Source organism: Crotalus tigris, unplaced genomic scaffold (assembly GCF_016545835.1).
Source record: "Crotalus tigris isolate CLP2741 ecotype Arizona unplaced genomic scaffold, ASM1654583v1 scf7180000024277.1505481, whole genome shotgun sequence".
Lineage (NCBI taxonomy): Eukaryota > Metazoa > Chordata > Lepidosauria > Squamata > Viperidae > Crotalus > Crotalus tigris.
In genome coordinates this window covers 192,553-210,603 of record NW_024100449.1, presented here as the reverse complement: position 1 = coordinate 210,603, position 18,051 = coordinate 192,553, and the positions used below count along the sequence as shown (strand labels likewise).

General features: G+C 38.9%; 1 protein-coding gene across 1 annotated transcript in view; it reads left to right on the top strand.

Moving 5' to 3' along the window:
• Positions 1-8,110: 8,110 nt before the first annotated feature.
• Positions 8,111-18,051, top strand: part of FAM135B (family with sequence similarity 135 member B) — a 129,196-nt gene continuing 119,255 nt past the window's right edge. The window contains exon 1 of the mRNA XM_039323550.1: positions 8,111-8,227. The gene's annotated coding sequence lies outside the window, so the exon portion shown is untranslated. The remainder of the gene's footprint in view (positions 8,228-18,051) is intronic.

Below are 18,051 nucleotides of genomic sequence, written 5' to 3'. Positions count from 1 at the left end.
AGTGATTTCATCTTGGCCTAAATCCTGACAACCCAACACCACCTTGGCTTGCTATCCCAAGAACAAGGAGTGCAAATGTTGCAAAAAAACTCCTTTTGCAGAGTTCCAGAGCTCTTGTCCAGAAATAATCTAAGCGCTAAGTCAACTGCAGCAGAGTGTTTGCTTATACAGTTATTTAAAGTATCCCCACCCTATCTCCTAGTCCATTCTGCTCCCTCTCTTTTCCTTTTCTTACTGTGATCTTCAGGGAAGTTCTCCTAAGAAGTTTTTCAGATTTGTCTGAAGTTTAGAAACTTCTCTTTCTTGGCCGTATTATGCAAAGAGGATGCTGGCTGGACTGCTTATGGTTGTGGTTTTGGTAACATTCAGCCACCTGGTGACTGAATTGAAATTAATTAATTAATTGGTAGAAGGGAAGGTGATGGATCCTCTGATTTAACATTACTGCAGAAGAAGTTCATTGACTGCAGTCTCTAAGAAGAAATCTTCATCAATGATCTGGATGAGGAGAATAGATGGGAAACTCATCAAATCTTCAGACACCAAGCTGGCAGGAATAGCCAACACTCCAGAAGATATGCTTAAGATACAGACGGATCTTGATAGACTTGAACTCTGGGCGCTACCTAACAAAATGAAATTTAATGGTGAAAAAAGTAAGGTTCTACTTTTAGGCAAGAAAAACCAAATGTACAGGTATAGTATAGGTGGTTCCTTGCTCAATAATAGCAACTGTGAGAGGGATCTTGGAATCCTAGTGGACAATCACTTAAATATGAGCCAGCTGTGTGCTGCAGCTGCCAAAAAAGCCAACACAATGCTAGGCTGCATTAACAGAGGGATAGAATCAAGATCAGGTGAAGTGTTAATACCACTTTACAATGCCTTGGTAAGGCCACATTTGAAATATTGCATCCAGTTTTGGTCACCATGATGTAAAAAAGATATGGAGACCTAGAAAGAGTACAGAGAAGAGCAACAAAGATGATCAGAGGACTGGAGGCTAAAACATATAAGGAACGGTTGCTGGAATTGGGTATGTCTAGTTTAATGAAGAGAAGGATGAGGGGTGACACGATAGCAGTGTTTCGATATCTCAGGGGCTGTCCCAAAGAAGAGGGAGTCAAGCTATTTTCCAAAGCGCCTGAAGGCAGGACAAGAAGCAACGAATGGAAACTAATCAAGGAGAGAAACAACCTAGAACTAAGGAGAAACTTCCTGACAGTTAGAACAATTAACCAGTGGAACAACCTGCCTCCAGAAGCAATGAATGCTCCAACACTGGAAGTTTTTAAGAAAAGACTGGACAGCCATTTGTCTGAAATTGTATAGGCCTCCTGCCTGAGCAGGGGTTGTACTAGATGACCTCCAAGGTCCCTTCCAACTTTATTATTATTACTATCATTCTCATAAACGGGTGTACAGATCAGTTAGACAAACTGCTTCCAAATGCACTGTCTGCAAAATTCTAGCCAGAAACATCTCATACTATAGTGCCAAATAGTACTTTTACACCGTCAACTCTGAAAACCATTAAACAAGCACCAGGGAAAACAAACCCTTAAACAAACAACCTATCTGTCTGCTCAGTCAATTTATAAGTCCGTTGTAGAAGCCTGGCAGATCATAATTTAGGCACACACGTGTGAATATTTCCCTGAAGGATCATCAGTCAAAAGGCTCATAGAGAAAGAGAGATCTTGAGAGTCCCTTGCAGTTCTAAGAAATCCAGAGGTCAGTTTGCAAATGGTAAATACAATACACTACTGAGTTGGGCTAGAAGGTGGGGTTTCTCCACAAAGTTCATTAGTTCCTGGGACATCTTGGTTACGACTTGATTTTTTTTTTCCTGTCATACCATCATCTACCTGTAGCACGCAGATAATTTTGTGCTGCTCAAAATTTGAATTGCAAGTATGAACACACACACAAAAATTCCATCAGTCCTCAAAGCTACAGGTTTTTTTCCTGAGTAGAAACAAATATGCAGCTTGATGTTAGTAATGCCATCTTCCAAATCACTTGGATCTGTTTTGATATAAGGGTCCTTGTCCTTTCATTTGGGATGGAGTCTGAATGGAAAATGTGTCCCTTAAGTTTTGTGGGAAGAAAAAAAGAGGTGCAGGTCCAAGCTGGGAATAAAAACGGAGGCCGCTTTTGAAAGAAGTTCTTGTTTATTGATGAGCAAAACAGCATGCAGTTCTGGGACAGCTGATCAATTGATTTGATGAGTACATGGATTTTTATACAGTTTTCACAGCATTTCATAATCTAGACTAGAGGCTTGCTTTGTGTGTTTTGTGATTTGATTGGTTTCACTTGTTTTGCAAAGGCTGATGTTGGGCCTTAATTATCTCCTTCCTTGGTCCTAACAAATGTAATTAATTTTACCACCTTATCTTGAGTCTGTCTATTACCTCCATTGGTGAATCTTTCTGAATCAGCAGGCCTGATTCAATGTTTCTGCTTTTGGCAATAGCCAGGGGCTTCGCGAATGAAATATTGTTTTTGTATTTCTTTTCCTGAGTTTATACTTGTGATTTGGGGGGGGGGGCATAGTAAAAAGGATTGGGGAGGATGTGTTCTTACCACAGTTTGAAGAGTGCTAAAATGAAGTCCTTTAGTTGTAAGATATAAATCATCAGAGGGAATAAAGAATATAGGAATAGTGAATTGTGTAAGGATTTTCCTAGGTAATAGATGTGTACCAATAAAGGAGAATATTTGTAGCTCAGGATTGAAATGAGGGGCCTTGGAGCTCTTTGAGCTTGGCTGTTTTCTTGCAGATGTTTCATTGCCCAAACAAGATAATGTGGGAAGTCAGCCCCCCTCTCTCAGAGAAAGAAATATTTTTGGGAATATTAAAAGGCATAATATTATATTTCACTAAAGGATTTTAAAGGCAGAAACCAATCCCCCCCCCAAACAGAAACCAGGTCTGCAGAAATGCTGATGTGATAATCTTGTCAGAAAGATTGGAGCCAGGAAGTTTGGATTAGAAAGAAAGATCTCTAGAATCAATAATTGCTCACACCCAAAAAATCCAACACTCATCAGCCACAGCCCCAGGGAAGCAGGCTACGACTTTTGGGACATAATAAGATTAATGAATGAGCCGAGGTGGCACAGCAGTTAGAGTGCAGTACTGCAGGCCACTTTAGCTGACTGTGTTCAGCAGGTCAGCGGTTCAAATCTCACTGGCTCAAGGTTGACTCAGCCTTCCATCCTTCCGGGGTAGGTAAAATGAGGACCCAGATTGTTAGGGGCAATGTAAATATATATATATACATTGCTTACTGGTGTGCTTGCACTTAAAGTGGTATATAAGTCTCATAAATAAATAAATAAATCCACCACCATCAGAATACCAGAAAGGCACAATCAGACTCAGTTCAAAGTTCATGCCACAGGAACAACTCCAAACAAAAGCCCAAGAAGGTATAAAAACCCACTCCCTTCTACATGTGGTCATGTTTTTTTCTCCAGCGCCATCTTTCTGCCTGGCTCTCCTCTTCAATAAACTACAACCTTCTTTCTAAAGCAATTGCCATGTTGTTCATTCCCAGCTTGGACTGGACCCTGATGAAGATTTTTCTTTCAACAGTAACATCATCAGTGCTAGTAAGAAGTGGATTTTGCTCTCATTTTATAGTCTAATCCTGTAGCTCGCTCTGTGAGTGTTGGTAAAAGTGGTCCTGGAGGTTCTTTGTTTGGATTGTGTATTGTTAGCTTGTTTAGCAGTTCTGGGGCACTGTTTACTTCTTGATTGTTGGCGGGATGTTAATCTTGGAGTTAATCTATGCTCATCTGGGTGTGGGGAGGTGTTTTGGTCTTTTTGATCCTTTTTTTTGGTTTATTGACTGTCTCTCTATAATAGTTGATTAAATTCCTAGAATGCCTCATTCACAGTCACAATCATTACATAGTAGCTTTTCAAGGTCTTATTGGGTATCTTTTTTCATGCAATATGATCACTTTTAATGGAAGCAGCCATGCAGTAAATGTTTTAACTGATGAAATAGAGGTATGTATAATCTGTCTCAGACTGGAAAGAACAGGACAACTAGCCTCACCGTCCTTCTCAGGCTACATGCCCCCCCCCCCGGGACAGGGGGTGGGTGCCTGGCCCAGCGTTTGCTCCCAGGGCTCTGGGACCCAGCAGCACAGACTGACCCAGCCCTGCTTTCCTGGGCGGCCACACAGCATATCCGGAAAGCCGGATCCCGTGCCTCCCTGTGCCTTCACCTCCCATTTAGAGGGCTGGCCCAGCAGCCGTGACACTCAGAACCACCTGAGTTGCATGGGCTGTACCAGCCAATGGGCTGGTGGGCTGTGGCTGGACCATGCGTGCTTGATGCCTCCTGTGAATGCACTCAGGGAGCACCAGGCCAGGCTGAGGTGGGCCGGGGCCGGGGCAGTGAGAGCTGGTCCCCTGCTGTCTCTGGGGCAGCCCTGCATGCCAGATCTGGGCCCATCATGGGCCCAGATCTGGCCCACAGGCCTTGAATTGACATGTCTGTTTTAGATTATAATATTATGAAATTAAAACACTTATAGGAGTCTCCATTTTTTTCTCAGTAGATTTTATATATTTTTTATATTTTAAGGCAGCCATATCTCAATTTATTTTTCATTTTTTGAATATTTAATATATCCATAGAGGCACGTTTTTCCACCTTTTGATCGTTTTTTTTTCTTCATTTGATCCTGACAGAACACCAATGTTTTTATTCCTTTCCTAGGTTTTCTTGCCTCCAATTTAATGAGGAATTCTGAACTTTGGCCTTGTAGTTATAACCACCTATATAATTTGATGTTTTGTGTAATCATAGCCACTTCACTGCTCACTCTAAGCCCCAGACAGTGTGTATATGTGTTTTATGAGCACATTAAAAATAGCTATTTTTTGGAAAAAGCCATTGGAGGAAGTAAAATGGATCCAGTGCTGCCCAGAGTGAGATAAGCAGCTCTATAAGTATAATTAATAAACAAATCAATACACTCTGATGAAACCAATGACATTTCTCAAGAAAGCCTTAAGACCCAATAAATGAGTGTGTTACGATTGAACCTGCTAATATGATTTTCTTTTGTGAAAATCAGCTGTAGAAGAATAGAATAGAAGAATAGAATAGAATAATAGAATAACAGAGTTTGAAGGGACCTTGGAGGTCATCTAGTCCAACCCCCTGCTCAGGCAGGAAACCCTATACCATTTCGGACAAATGGCTGTCCAGTCTCTTCTTAAAAACTTCCAGTGTTGGAGCATTTCTAGAGGCAAGTCGTTCCACTGATTAATTGTTCTAACTGTCAGGAAGTTTCTCCTTAGTTCTAGGTTGCTTCTCTCCTTGATTAGTTTCCATCCGTTGGTTCTTGCCCTGCCTTCAGGTGCTTTGGAGAATAGGTTGATTGTAGAATAGGTTGCTGCAGAGGGAAGGAGGTCAAGCAGATGCTCCATCAGCATGTCATTTCATACAGTTAGAAGTTTCTCCTGGTATTTAATGTGCATATGCTCCCTTGCCATTTTAATCAATTGGTTCTTGTCCTGCCCTCTGCAGAAATAGAGAATTTCTCTACTCTTCCTTTTATGTGACATCCATTTAATTATCTGGAGATGGCTATCGTATCTCCTCTAGAATGAAAAAAAAAGTGATTGTGTTCTCTCTGAATAAAAAATAATTTCCAGTTTCATCCTTGTTGCCTTTTGCCCATCTCCCAGGTTTTTTCCTCTGAAAATGTTGGGCAAGAACTGGGCCTGATATACCTGAGATAGAATTTATCCAAGGCTGAGAACAATTACTGCTCATGAATTGCAAAATATGTTTTATTAATGTGGCTGAAAGTTGTATTTGCTTTTCTAGCAGCTGTGTAACAGATCTGAATCTTCTTCAGACTGCGATCAACCGTATCTCCTAAATGCTACAGCTGCACTTTTTATATGTAAAAAAATAATATATTTGCTTTACTAGTCAAACTTAATGCTGTTTATGGTTTTCAGAGAATTCAAATTGCTTCTTCATCTTCTCTTGATTCCACCTAGGATAGGGCAACAGTTTGCCTTCTCCTAGATTTGTTAAAAGTTCTAAACATTTCTATTTTGCTTGGGGGAATTTTTCTAAGTTTTATAAATTTTAATGCAAAAAGAAAATGAAATGGCATTCTTGATTATTTGCACTGATCTATATTCATTGATTAGATAGCAATGATCTCTTCATTGGGAAGGCTACTCTCTCTCTATCTCATCTATCTATCTATGATCTGTCTGTCTGTCTGTCTGTCTGTCTGTCTGTCTGTCTATCTATCTATCTATCTATCTATCTATCTATCTATCTATCTATCTATCTATCTATCTATCTATCTATCTATCTACTGTGTCTATCTATCTATCTATCTATCTATCTATCTATCTATCTATCTATCTATCTATCTATCTATCTATCTATCCAGTCCTTTTTTTAAAAAAAAAAAAGTGCCAGAACTCACACACGTCATACAACCCGCCTTGCCTACCCTACAAGGTTTCATCCAAAAAAGGTGCCAGAACTCTGTTCTGGACGTTCTATGAGAAAAAAAGCCCTGTATCTATCTATCTATCTATCTATCTATCTATCTATCTATCTATCTATCTATCTATCTATCTATCTATCATCTATCATCTATCTATCTAGCCATCCTGTCTATCTATCATGTATTATCTATACAGTGTTCCAGTATCTGAGGGGCTGCCACAGGGCAGAGGGGGCTAGGTTGTTTACCAAAGCACCAGAGGGAAGGACAAGAAACAATGGTTGAAAACTGATCAAAGAGAGAAGCACCCTGGAATTAAGGAGAAACTTCCTGACAGTGAGGACAATCAACCAGTGGAACAGCTTCCCTCCAGAAATCGTGGGAGCTCCATCACTGGAGATGTTTAAAAATAGACTAGACAGTCACCCATCTGAGATGTTATAGGTTCTCCTGCTTGAGCAGGGGGCTGGACTAGAAGACCTCCAAAGTCCCTTCCAGCTCTATTCTGTTCTATTCTATTCTATTCTGTTCTGTTCTATTCTGTTCTTATTATCTATGTCAATCATCTATCAATCTTATGCAGGTAATAAAACTGAATAACCTGAGATGACAATTCTAATTCAGCATCCCAAACTAAGTTTAGGATGTGTTTTTTTTAAAAAAAAAAAATCATTGGTTTTTTTTCTCTTTCACTGATGAAAAATTCCATCTATTTTGATCATTTTTCATTTTTTAAAAACATAGCTGAATAAACATTTGACTGTCTGCCCCATAATTCTTAACTCCTTTCGGACGAAATAAAAAAGACAATGGAAAGATTTCACCATGCATTGTGTGCTTGACACTTTCTAAGCCTCTTAGATTCTATTAATATAGCAATTTACAATTTTATTTTAAGATAAGCATTTGTACAAAGACCCTTGGAAATGTCAGTTGGTTCTTCTGTTCTTCCTTAAGTTTCTTTGAATACTTACTCCATTTTTTTTTCCTGTTTTTATGAGAATATCATTTGGCCTTGTCGATCCAGGTAGACCGTGACGTTGTTCACCATTGCTATTCATTGCTGGTTTTATTTTTTAAAGTCTCACTTGTCTATGTCATCGTCTTGGGTCTGCTGAAGCATTCCTGGTTTTAACATGGATATTCTTTTTAAGGGACCAAATAAGCAATACATCTCTTTGGCAGTTCCTACGGTTCTTCCTGTTCCACATTCTTCCTGTTCTTTTTGAAGATACTTTCTGTCTCCATCTTCTGAGAAGGAGATGATTTCAGAAGCTTGGAGCCTGATCAAGAATTGCTGTGTGACACCACAACTCTACCTGGCAATTACTTTCGGCTTGTATTGCAACTCGCTTTTGGGTCCTGCCTGGAAAAGAAAGAACCAGGAGTTCTAGCAGCTGTTGCACTGTGGAGTACTGCCAAGTTCCGTCACCATAGCAACAGCATCAGCACCATCCACATCCTCCTCCTCCTCCTTCTCCTCCTCCTCCTCTTTAGCATCATCAATATCAGGAAAAGCATCAGCAGTCCTGGTAGGAGCCAGAGGCTGGTAGCATTGGCTGCATTTTTACAAACTGGCTTTGTCGGACTGCTCAGCCACTACAATCTCGAGATGCAGCAATCACCCCTCTATCGTTTTCTGGAAGATGGGCAGATAGAAAAGGAGGGAGAAAGAAAGAGATGAAAAGAGTGCATTGCAGAGGAACCAAAGGATACCCAGGTAAATATTCCCACCTCCTCATTTCTGTTCACCAATCTCTTGCTCTTGATTGCATTTGGATTATTAACATATCTTTTTTGGATTGCTAATACCTTTAAAACAAGTAATCATTTTTTCCCCATTAGCAATGCTTACTTACTCCCCCCTTCTTCTTCTTCTTCTTCCTTTTTTTTTTAAAGAGAAGCTTCTGTTTTTCCTCCTTTATCAGCAACTGGGGGGGGGGAGAGAAACCACATATGTTCAAAAAGAAAAAAAAAAGATTGGTCAAATGTTGGTATAGGTTGTTAAAGGAAAAGGCTATGGGAAAAAAACACAGTATAGTACACAGAGAAGAGAGGCTGGCAGAGTTTATTCAGAATAGAAAGTGAGCAGTTGCTTAGATAAGAGCTTGACATAGCAGTAGGTAATCTTCTTAAACACACACACACACACACACAAAACCCCCCAACACATAGAGGGATATTGCTACACTTTGGCAGAACATCTGTCAGAGTGATTTAATTGGCATTGACTCAGATCTGTTTGTGTCTCTCTGACTGTGTGCTGTTGGTGTGTATGTACAGCTCTGCATATTGTGTACAATGCCCAAAGGTTACATCCTATGGAAATAAGAAAAAAACAAAATAAGCTAAGATGAAATTGGGGGTAGTGAGCTCATGAAAGCCCGTGTTATCAAAACACTGGGTGACACAGTTGATGCCTTATCATGCGTCAGACTATTGGATCACCCAACATAGTATTAGATATACAGAGAGAGACCTTCTCCAAGGTTTACGGCAGAGATCGGCTTCGGCTTTCAGCAATAGACATAGATAGCAATACAGCTTGCTTGCAGTCTTCTCTTTCTACAAAACATGTGCACCTGACTTGATCTGAAGGTATGTTCAGTCTAAGGTGTCAGAGAGTGGGCAGTCTTGCATGCGCAGATTCTTCAGTTCAGGGCTGAATTCAGTTCAGATTCCTTGGAACGGGTGACTAAAGCGAACCACAATGTTATGCACCTTTAAATTGGGGATCAATCCTCGTTATAACTCTGGGACTTATTTGGAGTGAGCCAGTGCATGATTCTGCTGCAAATCCGGCGCATCCAATATAAGTTGAAGGAAGCACGGTTAGTTGCATTTTTTCCCCCGAAATGTTAGCTGTGCATTATAACCGACGCTCACAACATCTTATGTCTGTGCTCCTTTCACCAGCCCACAATCCTAGGAACTTCTAATTTTGTTCCTGACTTGGATGGCTTCTTCTTTTCTTATGTGCATAGAGCTTGATCGTTTGTATGAACAAAGCTAGAATTGTAAAGTTGAAAAGGGAATTTAGGTCATCGACTTGTACTAAATAATAATCATAATAGTAATAATAATAACAATAATAGCGACATGACAAAGTAGCAACAATGGTGCGTTGGAAGATCTGCAAAAAATATCATTTGCCTGTAAGCAAAAACTGGTGGGATCATAAAATAGAGAAAGTCATAGAAAATGATAAAATTAAACTGCTCTGGGACTTCAGAATTCAAACAGACAAGCACCTGCAACATAACACCCCAGACTTAACAATTGTCGATAAGAAAGACAAAAAAGTCTGGATAGTGGACGTGGCAGTGCCTGGAGACAGCAGAATAGACGAGAAAGAACTGGAGAAGATAACAAAATACAAAGACCTACAAATAGAAATAGAAAGACTGTGGCAAAAGCAAGCAAGGGTAGTACCAATAGTAATAGGCTCCTTGGGTGCAATCCCAAAACAACTGGAGCACCACTTGAACACCATCATCGGCATTGACAAATTCACTATTAGTCAATTGCAAAAGGCAGCCTTACTAGGAACTGCTTCCATCCTGTGACAATATCTGTAATACCATCAAACATCCACATCTGCCTATCCCAGGTCCTGGGTAAAGACTCGATAGGTAGACAAAATGCCAAATCCAGTCTGAACATCTGGCTGACTGTGCAATGATCCATAATAATAATAATAATAGAGTTGGAAGGGACCTTGGAGATAATCTAGTCCAATCCCCTGCTCAGAAATGAAACACTATACTATTTCAGATAAACAGCTGTCCAGTCTCTTCTTAAACACTTCCTGTGTTGGAGCATTCACAACTTCTGGAAGCAGGTTGTTTCACTGGTTAATTGTTCTCACTGTCAGGAAATTTCTCCTTAGTTCTAGGTTGCTTCTCTTCCATCCATTGCTTCTTGTCCTGCCTTCGGACACTTTGGAGAATAGCTTGACTCCCTCTTCTTTGTGGCAGCCCCTGAGATACTGGAACACTGCTATCATGTCCCCCCTCGTCCTTCTCTTCATTAAACTAGACATACCCAATTCCAGCAACCGTTCCTTATATGTTTTAGCCTCCAGTCCCCTCATCATCTTTGTTGCTCTTCTTCTTTGCACTCTTTCTAGAGTCTCTGCATCTTTTTTACATCGTCGTTACCAAAACTGGATGCAGTATTTCGATCCAATCTCAGCTTGAACATACTCAGTGCAGAGAACCCATAACAGCTAGTCCTCGGTTAACAACCATTCATTTAGCGACTGTTCAAAATTACAACAGCACTGAAAAAAAGAGACTTATGACTGCACCCCACACTTACAATTGTTGCAATATTTCCAGCCACGCAATCAAAATTTAGGTGCTTGGCAACCGATATGTATTTATGACAGTTGCAGCATCCTAGGATCACATGACTGTCATTTGTGACCTTCCCATCTGGATTTCAACAACAACAACAACAAAATCAATGGGAGAAGTCAAATTTGCTTAGTGTCCATGGCAAAATAATAAAGTCATAAAATGGGGCACAATTCACTCAGCAAGTGTCATCCTTAGCAAAGGAAAGTTTTGGCCCAATCATTGTCATAAGTTGATGGCCATCTGTACTTTCAACTAATCTGAGTTATTTCACAATAAATTGTTATTTATGCAATAATGGCAAATATCTGTAGCTCGGGTGTAAGATGAGGGTGAAATTTCATTCTACGAGCTTGTGGGTTGGTTTCCAAACATTTTGTTACCAGGCTAGGTAACATCTTCAGCAGAGTTTAGGGGATGTCAATGCCAGTATTCTTCTGTTTATAAGGTGTGGGTGTGTCAAGTGACACAATTGACCCATCACAAGACCCATCACAAGATCCTCACTTGACCCACCCACACCTGAAGCTCTTATAAACAAATTGTTATTTATATTTAAGGAGTCAAAATTGAAAAATTCCCCAGAGAAGTTGGATATTACTTTTAAATTGTACTTAAAAAACAGAATTTACTGGGCCTTAGAAATCAGTCAAACCCAGAGAAAAAGGAGATGGAGAATATTCTGGTGTGCTTAGGAATGTGGTCCTTTTTTTTTTTTTTGCCACAATCCTCTGTGCAACTGCCACTTATAATCCTTCCTTCATCATTCCTGCCAACAGAAATAACAAGAGACAGCTTTTTTCTTTTTTCAAATTTAGGATTATGTAGCGGATAAAAATAATGCATAATAGTAAAAGAATAGGACCTGTAGGAGATTACCAGGATGAGCCTGAGGGAACCATCAAAGGCATTATCAGTCTCGAACCCCTTTGCGCTCACAAGAAATCTAAATCCAGCCCTTTGGATTTGACTTTGACTTTTATCTACTACCAATTTGCTGTGACCATTAGTGATCCAGATTCTTGTAGAGAGCTTAAGCTTGCAATATATTTTTATACCCATTTGAACTGTTTGGATCTTCTGATTTCCCTGGCACTTGACAGGACCTGTGTTAGTTTGTGTGTGCATGTGTGTTTGTTGATATGTACTTCACTATGTGTGACTTTTAGAGAATGAAATAAATTGATAGCATTCCATATCTCCTGTGAGATACATTTAGGACAAAAGGGACAGTCATGATGAGTTACACCACTTCCCTACATGTTTCCAGAATAACATAGTTTGGATCCATAAAATACATTACTAGAAATATGACATGGTACAATATACTGCAAAATAAACTAAAAACTTTTATTTTTACCAGTTAAGAACCAGCAAATACAAAATCTGAATCTGCTGAAAAGAATCTGTCTAAACATTCCAGTAGATTCAGTAGATTTAGATTTTTAACAGCTAATGATGCAAAAGTTATCTCCTCCTCCTCCTCCTTCTCCATTCTGCATGCTTTACAAGGAAATTAGCAGTTTTCAACAACTTTTAATTTTAAAAACAGGAACTGAACTAAAAGCTAAAACATACAAAGAATGGTTGCAGGAATTGGGTATGTCTAGTTTAATGAAAAGAAGGACTAGGCATAACATGATAGCAGTCTTACAATATTTGAGGGGCCATCACAGAGAAGAAGGGATGTCAAGCTATTCTCCAAAGGACCTTAAGGCAGGACAAGAAGCAGCTGATGAAAATTAATCAAAGGGAGAAGCAATCTAGAACTAAAGAGGAATTTCCTGACAGTTAGAACAATTAACCAGTGGAACGTCTTGCCTTCAGAAGCTGTGGGTGCTCCAACACTGGAAGTTTTTAAGAAGAAATTGGACAACCATTGTGTGAAATTTTGTAGGGTTTCCTGCTCGAGCAGGGAGCTGGACTAGAAGATCTCCAAGGTCCAACTTTCTATTTTTCTGCTAGGTCTATAAGGAGAGCATGACACCTTCAGAAAGCCTATCCTGTCCCTGGAATTAGTAGACAAGGCCTTGCAGCAACATGGGGAAAAAAACCACACAATATGGCTGCTTCAATTTTAGAAACACATTAACAATATAGTTTTCAAGGAGATCATTTCTCTAAAGATTATTGAAGCAAATGACCTCTTTGAAGATTAATCATTCTATATCATCTATATTTTTTTTAAATATTTTTATTCCTAATACAATTAAAACAACAATGGACAAACATGACATTCCAGAATGAATTTTCCTATCAGTTCCTATCATGGTACAAAAGCTTAATATATTGTTCTTAACCTCTATATAAGCCTTATCTTCTATACAATACAATTATATATACAATTATATCTACAGTTATATATATATATCTTTTAATTCTACCATTAACTTGAAGTCCGAGCAGTTCTCCTTAATTCATACCAACGGTAAAATTTGCCCCAGATTTCGAAGTATTCGTGTTCTGTCTTGTCTTTCATAATCATTGTAAGCCTGTCCATCTCAGCACATGATAAAATTTTATGCAGGATCTCTTCTTCTGTTGGAGTTCCCTTATTCCTCCAATTTTGAGCAAAAACCAGTCTGGAAGCCGTTAAAATGTGTAGCATTAAATAAAGTACGCCTTTGTCATGCTTTTGCATAGTTAGACCTAATAGAAAGAGTTCTGGTTTTGGTTCTACCACTTGCTCTAATATTTCTTCCAACCATACTTTAATCTTATTCCAAAAATCACGAGCTCGCGTGCATTCCCACCACATATGATAGTAAGTTTCACTTGTCAAATTACATTTTCAACATTTAGGGGAGACATTGGTACACGTTTTAGCCAATCTTGTGGGTGGGAGATATATCATCTATATTTTTATGCCAACTTCAAACCAAAGGTGGCCTTTTAAAACTCTTTTCAACATAGATGAGTTTGTTTCTGAATATAAATATCCCCAAACCGCTATTGAACAAAAGGCAACTATTAGGAAGGGTGACTTTCTTCTTAATGCTGTTGATTGTCTTTGTGTTTTCTTTGGCTGATTAGTTTAGCATAATAAAATAACATTAAGAAGATGTATGATTTCTACTGAAGGAAAGAGAATGGCACTGTAGATTTTTGGACTTGGCCCTCTGGAAGTTGGACCCATGCACATTCGAAGGAAGGAAGGAAGGGAGGGAGGGAGGGAGAAAGGGAGGGAGGGAGGAAGGAAAGAAGGAAGGAAGGAAGGAAGGAAGGAAGGGAGGGAGGGAGGGAGGGAGAAAAGGAGGGAGGGAGGGAGGGAGGGAGGGGAGGAGGAAAGAGAAGGAAGGAAGGAGGGAAAAGGGAGGGAGGGAGAGAGGGAGGGAGAGAGGGAGGAGGAAAGGGAGGAAGAAGGAAGGAAGGAAGGAAGGAAGGAAGGAAGGAAGGAAGGAAGGAAGGAAAGGAAGGAAGGAGGAAGGAAGGAAGGAAAAGCATGTGTTGAACCATTCATGCATTGCCCTTGGACTGAGTTTAGGCAAGAGTGCCAGGGGGAAGAAGGGATTATTTCTTCCTAAGAAACTAGGTAAAATGTAAGTCTTAAACATTCCTCTATATGTTCATGTTTCATTTGAATGGGACGTTTTAAGGGCTTTATTGCAGAACAAGAAATATGAACTTCAGAGAGGGTGTTGTAAGAATTTCCCCTGAATTAAAAAGATCAGATCTGGGCCTGAGAAGAATATTTGATGCAGCCTTTCTCCATCTCTGTGGCTTTTTACTATCTCTAAAATTTTCCCACAATTAGGGAGAGCTAAAAAGCAACCCTATGACTGGGAAAGTGTTCTGAAGACTGTATGTCAGGAATAGCCTTCCTTCCTTCCTTCCTTCCTTCCTTCCTTCCTTCCTTCCTTCCTTCCTTCCTTCCTTCCTTCCTTCCTTCCTCCCTCCCTTCCTCCCTCCCATTTCCTTCCTTCCTTCCTTCCTCCCTCCCCCCTCCCTCCCATTTCCTTCCTTCCTTCCTTCCTTCCTCACTTAACAACTGTCCCACTTAGCAACAAAAATGTTGGGCTCCATTGTGGTCGTACATTAAGGACTACTGGTCGTATATACTAGCCATTTCTATAACTATGGATTTAATTAATCAGCAAAACCAAAATCAAAGTTTCATTTTTTTTCCATCACATGCACAAAATCCAGAAACGGTTTCCAAACAGGAACAAAATTAGAGATGTTCTTTTAATAGAATAAAGCAATCAGTATAACCGTGTCTGCTTTTTTTCCTTGCTGTGGGACGTAATATGTATTTCTGTTTTATTTATTAACTTCTGTTTATTAATCGTTATAGACAGTGGTGGGATTCAAATATGTGAACAACCGGTTCTCTGTGTGGAAGTCCGTTCTAGGCCTGGGCAACAAAAAATTAGCTACCGGTTCTGCCAAAGTGGTGTGAACCGGCTTGAATCCCACCACTGGTTATAGACCAGCATCATTATATTAACAAAATTCACTATATTCTTTCAGATTCTTTAACCTAAATGGGAAAAACACTTCCCCCTCCCAATGTATATATTTATGTTAAGTGTGCTTGTGTTTGTAAACAGTATGTCCGTGGGTAACCAAGACTGGTTTATGCAATTAGTGTATTAATGGCAGGAAAGGGAAGTTTCTAATGGAAAAAAATATGTGTATTCGGGACTTAATCAACAATAGTTACCTGGATTGCTCTATTAGACTTAATCCTTCAGCGATGACATTTTTTTTTCTTCTTTCTATTTCTCAGGCAGCTTATTCTCTAAGTAAATATTGAAATATTGTAATCTTTAATGTGTTACTTTCATTTCATGCATCACCATTATTGCAATCGTGCCGAAAGCTGATTTTAAACATTGCCCTTAGATGCAATTTTAAGAGAATAAAAAAATTCAATAGTTGGATTCAATAACCTTGCCAACTGCAGCTTTTCAATGGGATTTGATTTTATTTCATGCATCCCTGGCTTATGAAAAGCTATGCTGGTGGCAAACTCATCCCAGAGAATGTATCCGTGGCTGACTACAGATAGAAAAAACAGGAACAAAAACGTAGGCATGAATAAACTAGGACATTTAGGGAAAAGCATGAACTACATTCTCTTCTTGACAGTCCTGTATTATGTGTCCAGTACAGGTGTCCTTTAAAAAGATGTGAGATCATTTAAACTTGCAGTCTTCTTATTGATAATCTGGAGCCAGACCTATTTGAAACACCTATTTCATTTTTTTTAAGAAAAGAAATGGTGGTGGCGAAGCCAGACTGATGGACTTATGGTAAAATGATAACTTTAAATTTTGGTGATCCTATCCTCAAGTTTAAGGAACAGCTAGAACAGGAGTAGGCAACCTTGGCTCTTTTATGACTCGTGGACTTCAACTCCCAGAATTCCTGGCTCAGGAATTCTGGGAGTTGAAGTCCACGAGTCATAAAAGAGCCAAGGTTGCCTACCCCTTAGCTAGAATCAGGACATGTCTGCCACTAGTTTACATATTTACAACTGGAAGAAAGATTTAAATTAGACAATAAGAGCTATGGATTTGACTCTGTTAAAAATGAATTGGAAATGCTATTGTGTGGTACATATTATTGCTAAACATTATTGAATTTGAATTTGGAAAGTGAATACATAAAGCATTGTATGATTCAGTGGGCAAGGAACTTTGGATACAATATAAAGCTTGAACAATGGGAGAATATGTGGACGAAAGGTTTAAAATGTACATTAAATTACAATTTAAAAGAAAAAAAATTATAAGATGATATATCATTGGTATTTAACACCAGATAAGTTATCAAGAATGTATAAAGGTATTTCAAATGAATGTTGGAAATGCAAATGTAAAGAAGGGTCTTTTGATCATTTATGGTGGACATCTGATAAAAACAAAGAAATGTTGGTGTAGGACTCATATTCTAATGCAGAAGATTCTCCAAGTGAATATAAAGATAAAACCAGTAACTTTTATCTTGGGTTTAATGGAAAAAAAAAAGACTTGGAAAATAATTTTGGAACTTTGGTGTTATATATGTTGACAGCAACAGGATTACTTTAAGCACAAAAACGGAAGGACCTTTTAATCCCCACAATTGAATGAATGGTTGCAAAAGCTGATGGATTTAGCAGAGATGGCTAAATTGACTGCTTTGAGAAAGGAAAAACAAACAGAAGCGCTTTTGTTTCTACTTGGAAACTGATTCTGGAAAAAAATGAAACTTTGATTTCGGGTTTTACAATTAGGTAGGTTTGTTGTTATAGAAATGGCTAGTTTATATACTATTGTGTAAAAGTAAAAAAGTTGAGGTTTGATGTTACTTCTTATTCTATTGCACCAACCGGAATCGGAAGTCAAAATTTCATTGTAGTATAATGCTAGTATAATGAGATGTTTATATAGATCTTAAGTTCAACAGTTCTTGAAAAGTATGTAAAGTTCTTTGGATATATGTACAGTTCTAGCTACCACCTTCATTTTAAAAAAAGGGTATCTGAAATAAGGGTAGAAAAGGACAGTAATAAATTAATATGAGACTAGAACCGTTCCTCAAGAATCATGGCTATAGTATTTGATGTTCAGAACAAAGTTAAATAAGGTAAAGGGGTGATAGAGGTCTATGAATCATGGGCAATGTGGACAGAGTAGTTTCTCTCTGCTTCTCACAAATTTGAGTCACCCATTGATAAGAAATAAGATGCAGAAGGAAAAAGCCTGTTTACGGATGTCATTACCAATGTTAGACATTTCATTACCCAACTTGGCAACATCATCAGTGCTTTGGTAAGAGGGTTTGGTTTGACCTCCTGTATGCCTCTTTTTGTTGTTTCACATTGTCTTTCATTTAAGAATTGTTTTGCATGCGAAGCCTATGTTTAACTTCATATATCTGATATGGAATCTGTCTTTCCCATTGTCTCTGCGTGTGTTTCATTCACCATTAAAAGAATACATGGAGGGATCAAATTATAGATCCCTGCAATTGTTCAGTGAAAATCATGGAGCTATTTACACCCGCATGATCCTATATTTGTATTTGAGTAGAGTCGCCACCTCTTCTTTTTCCTGGATTTCTCTCTTCTATCAATATTTAAGTCCCCCCTTCCTCCCAATTGTTCTATTCTGCTAGATTACTTGCATTCTAACTCAGTAGATCTGTAAGTTGAATTATCTGTCTATCTATCTGTGTATCCAAAATAATAATAGTAGTA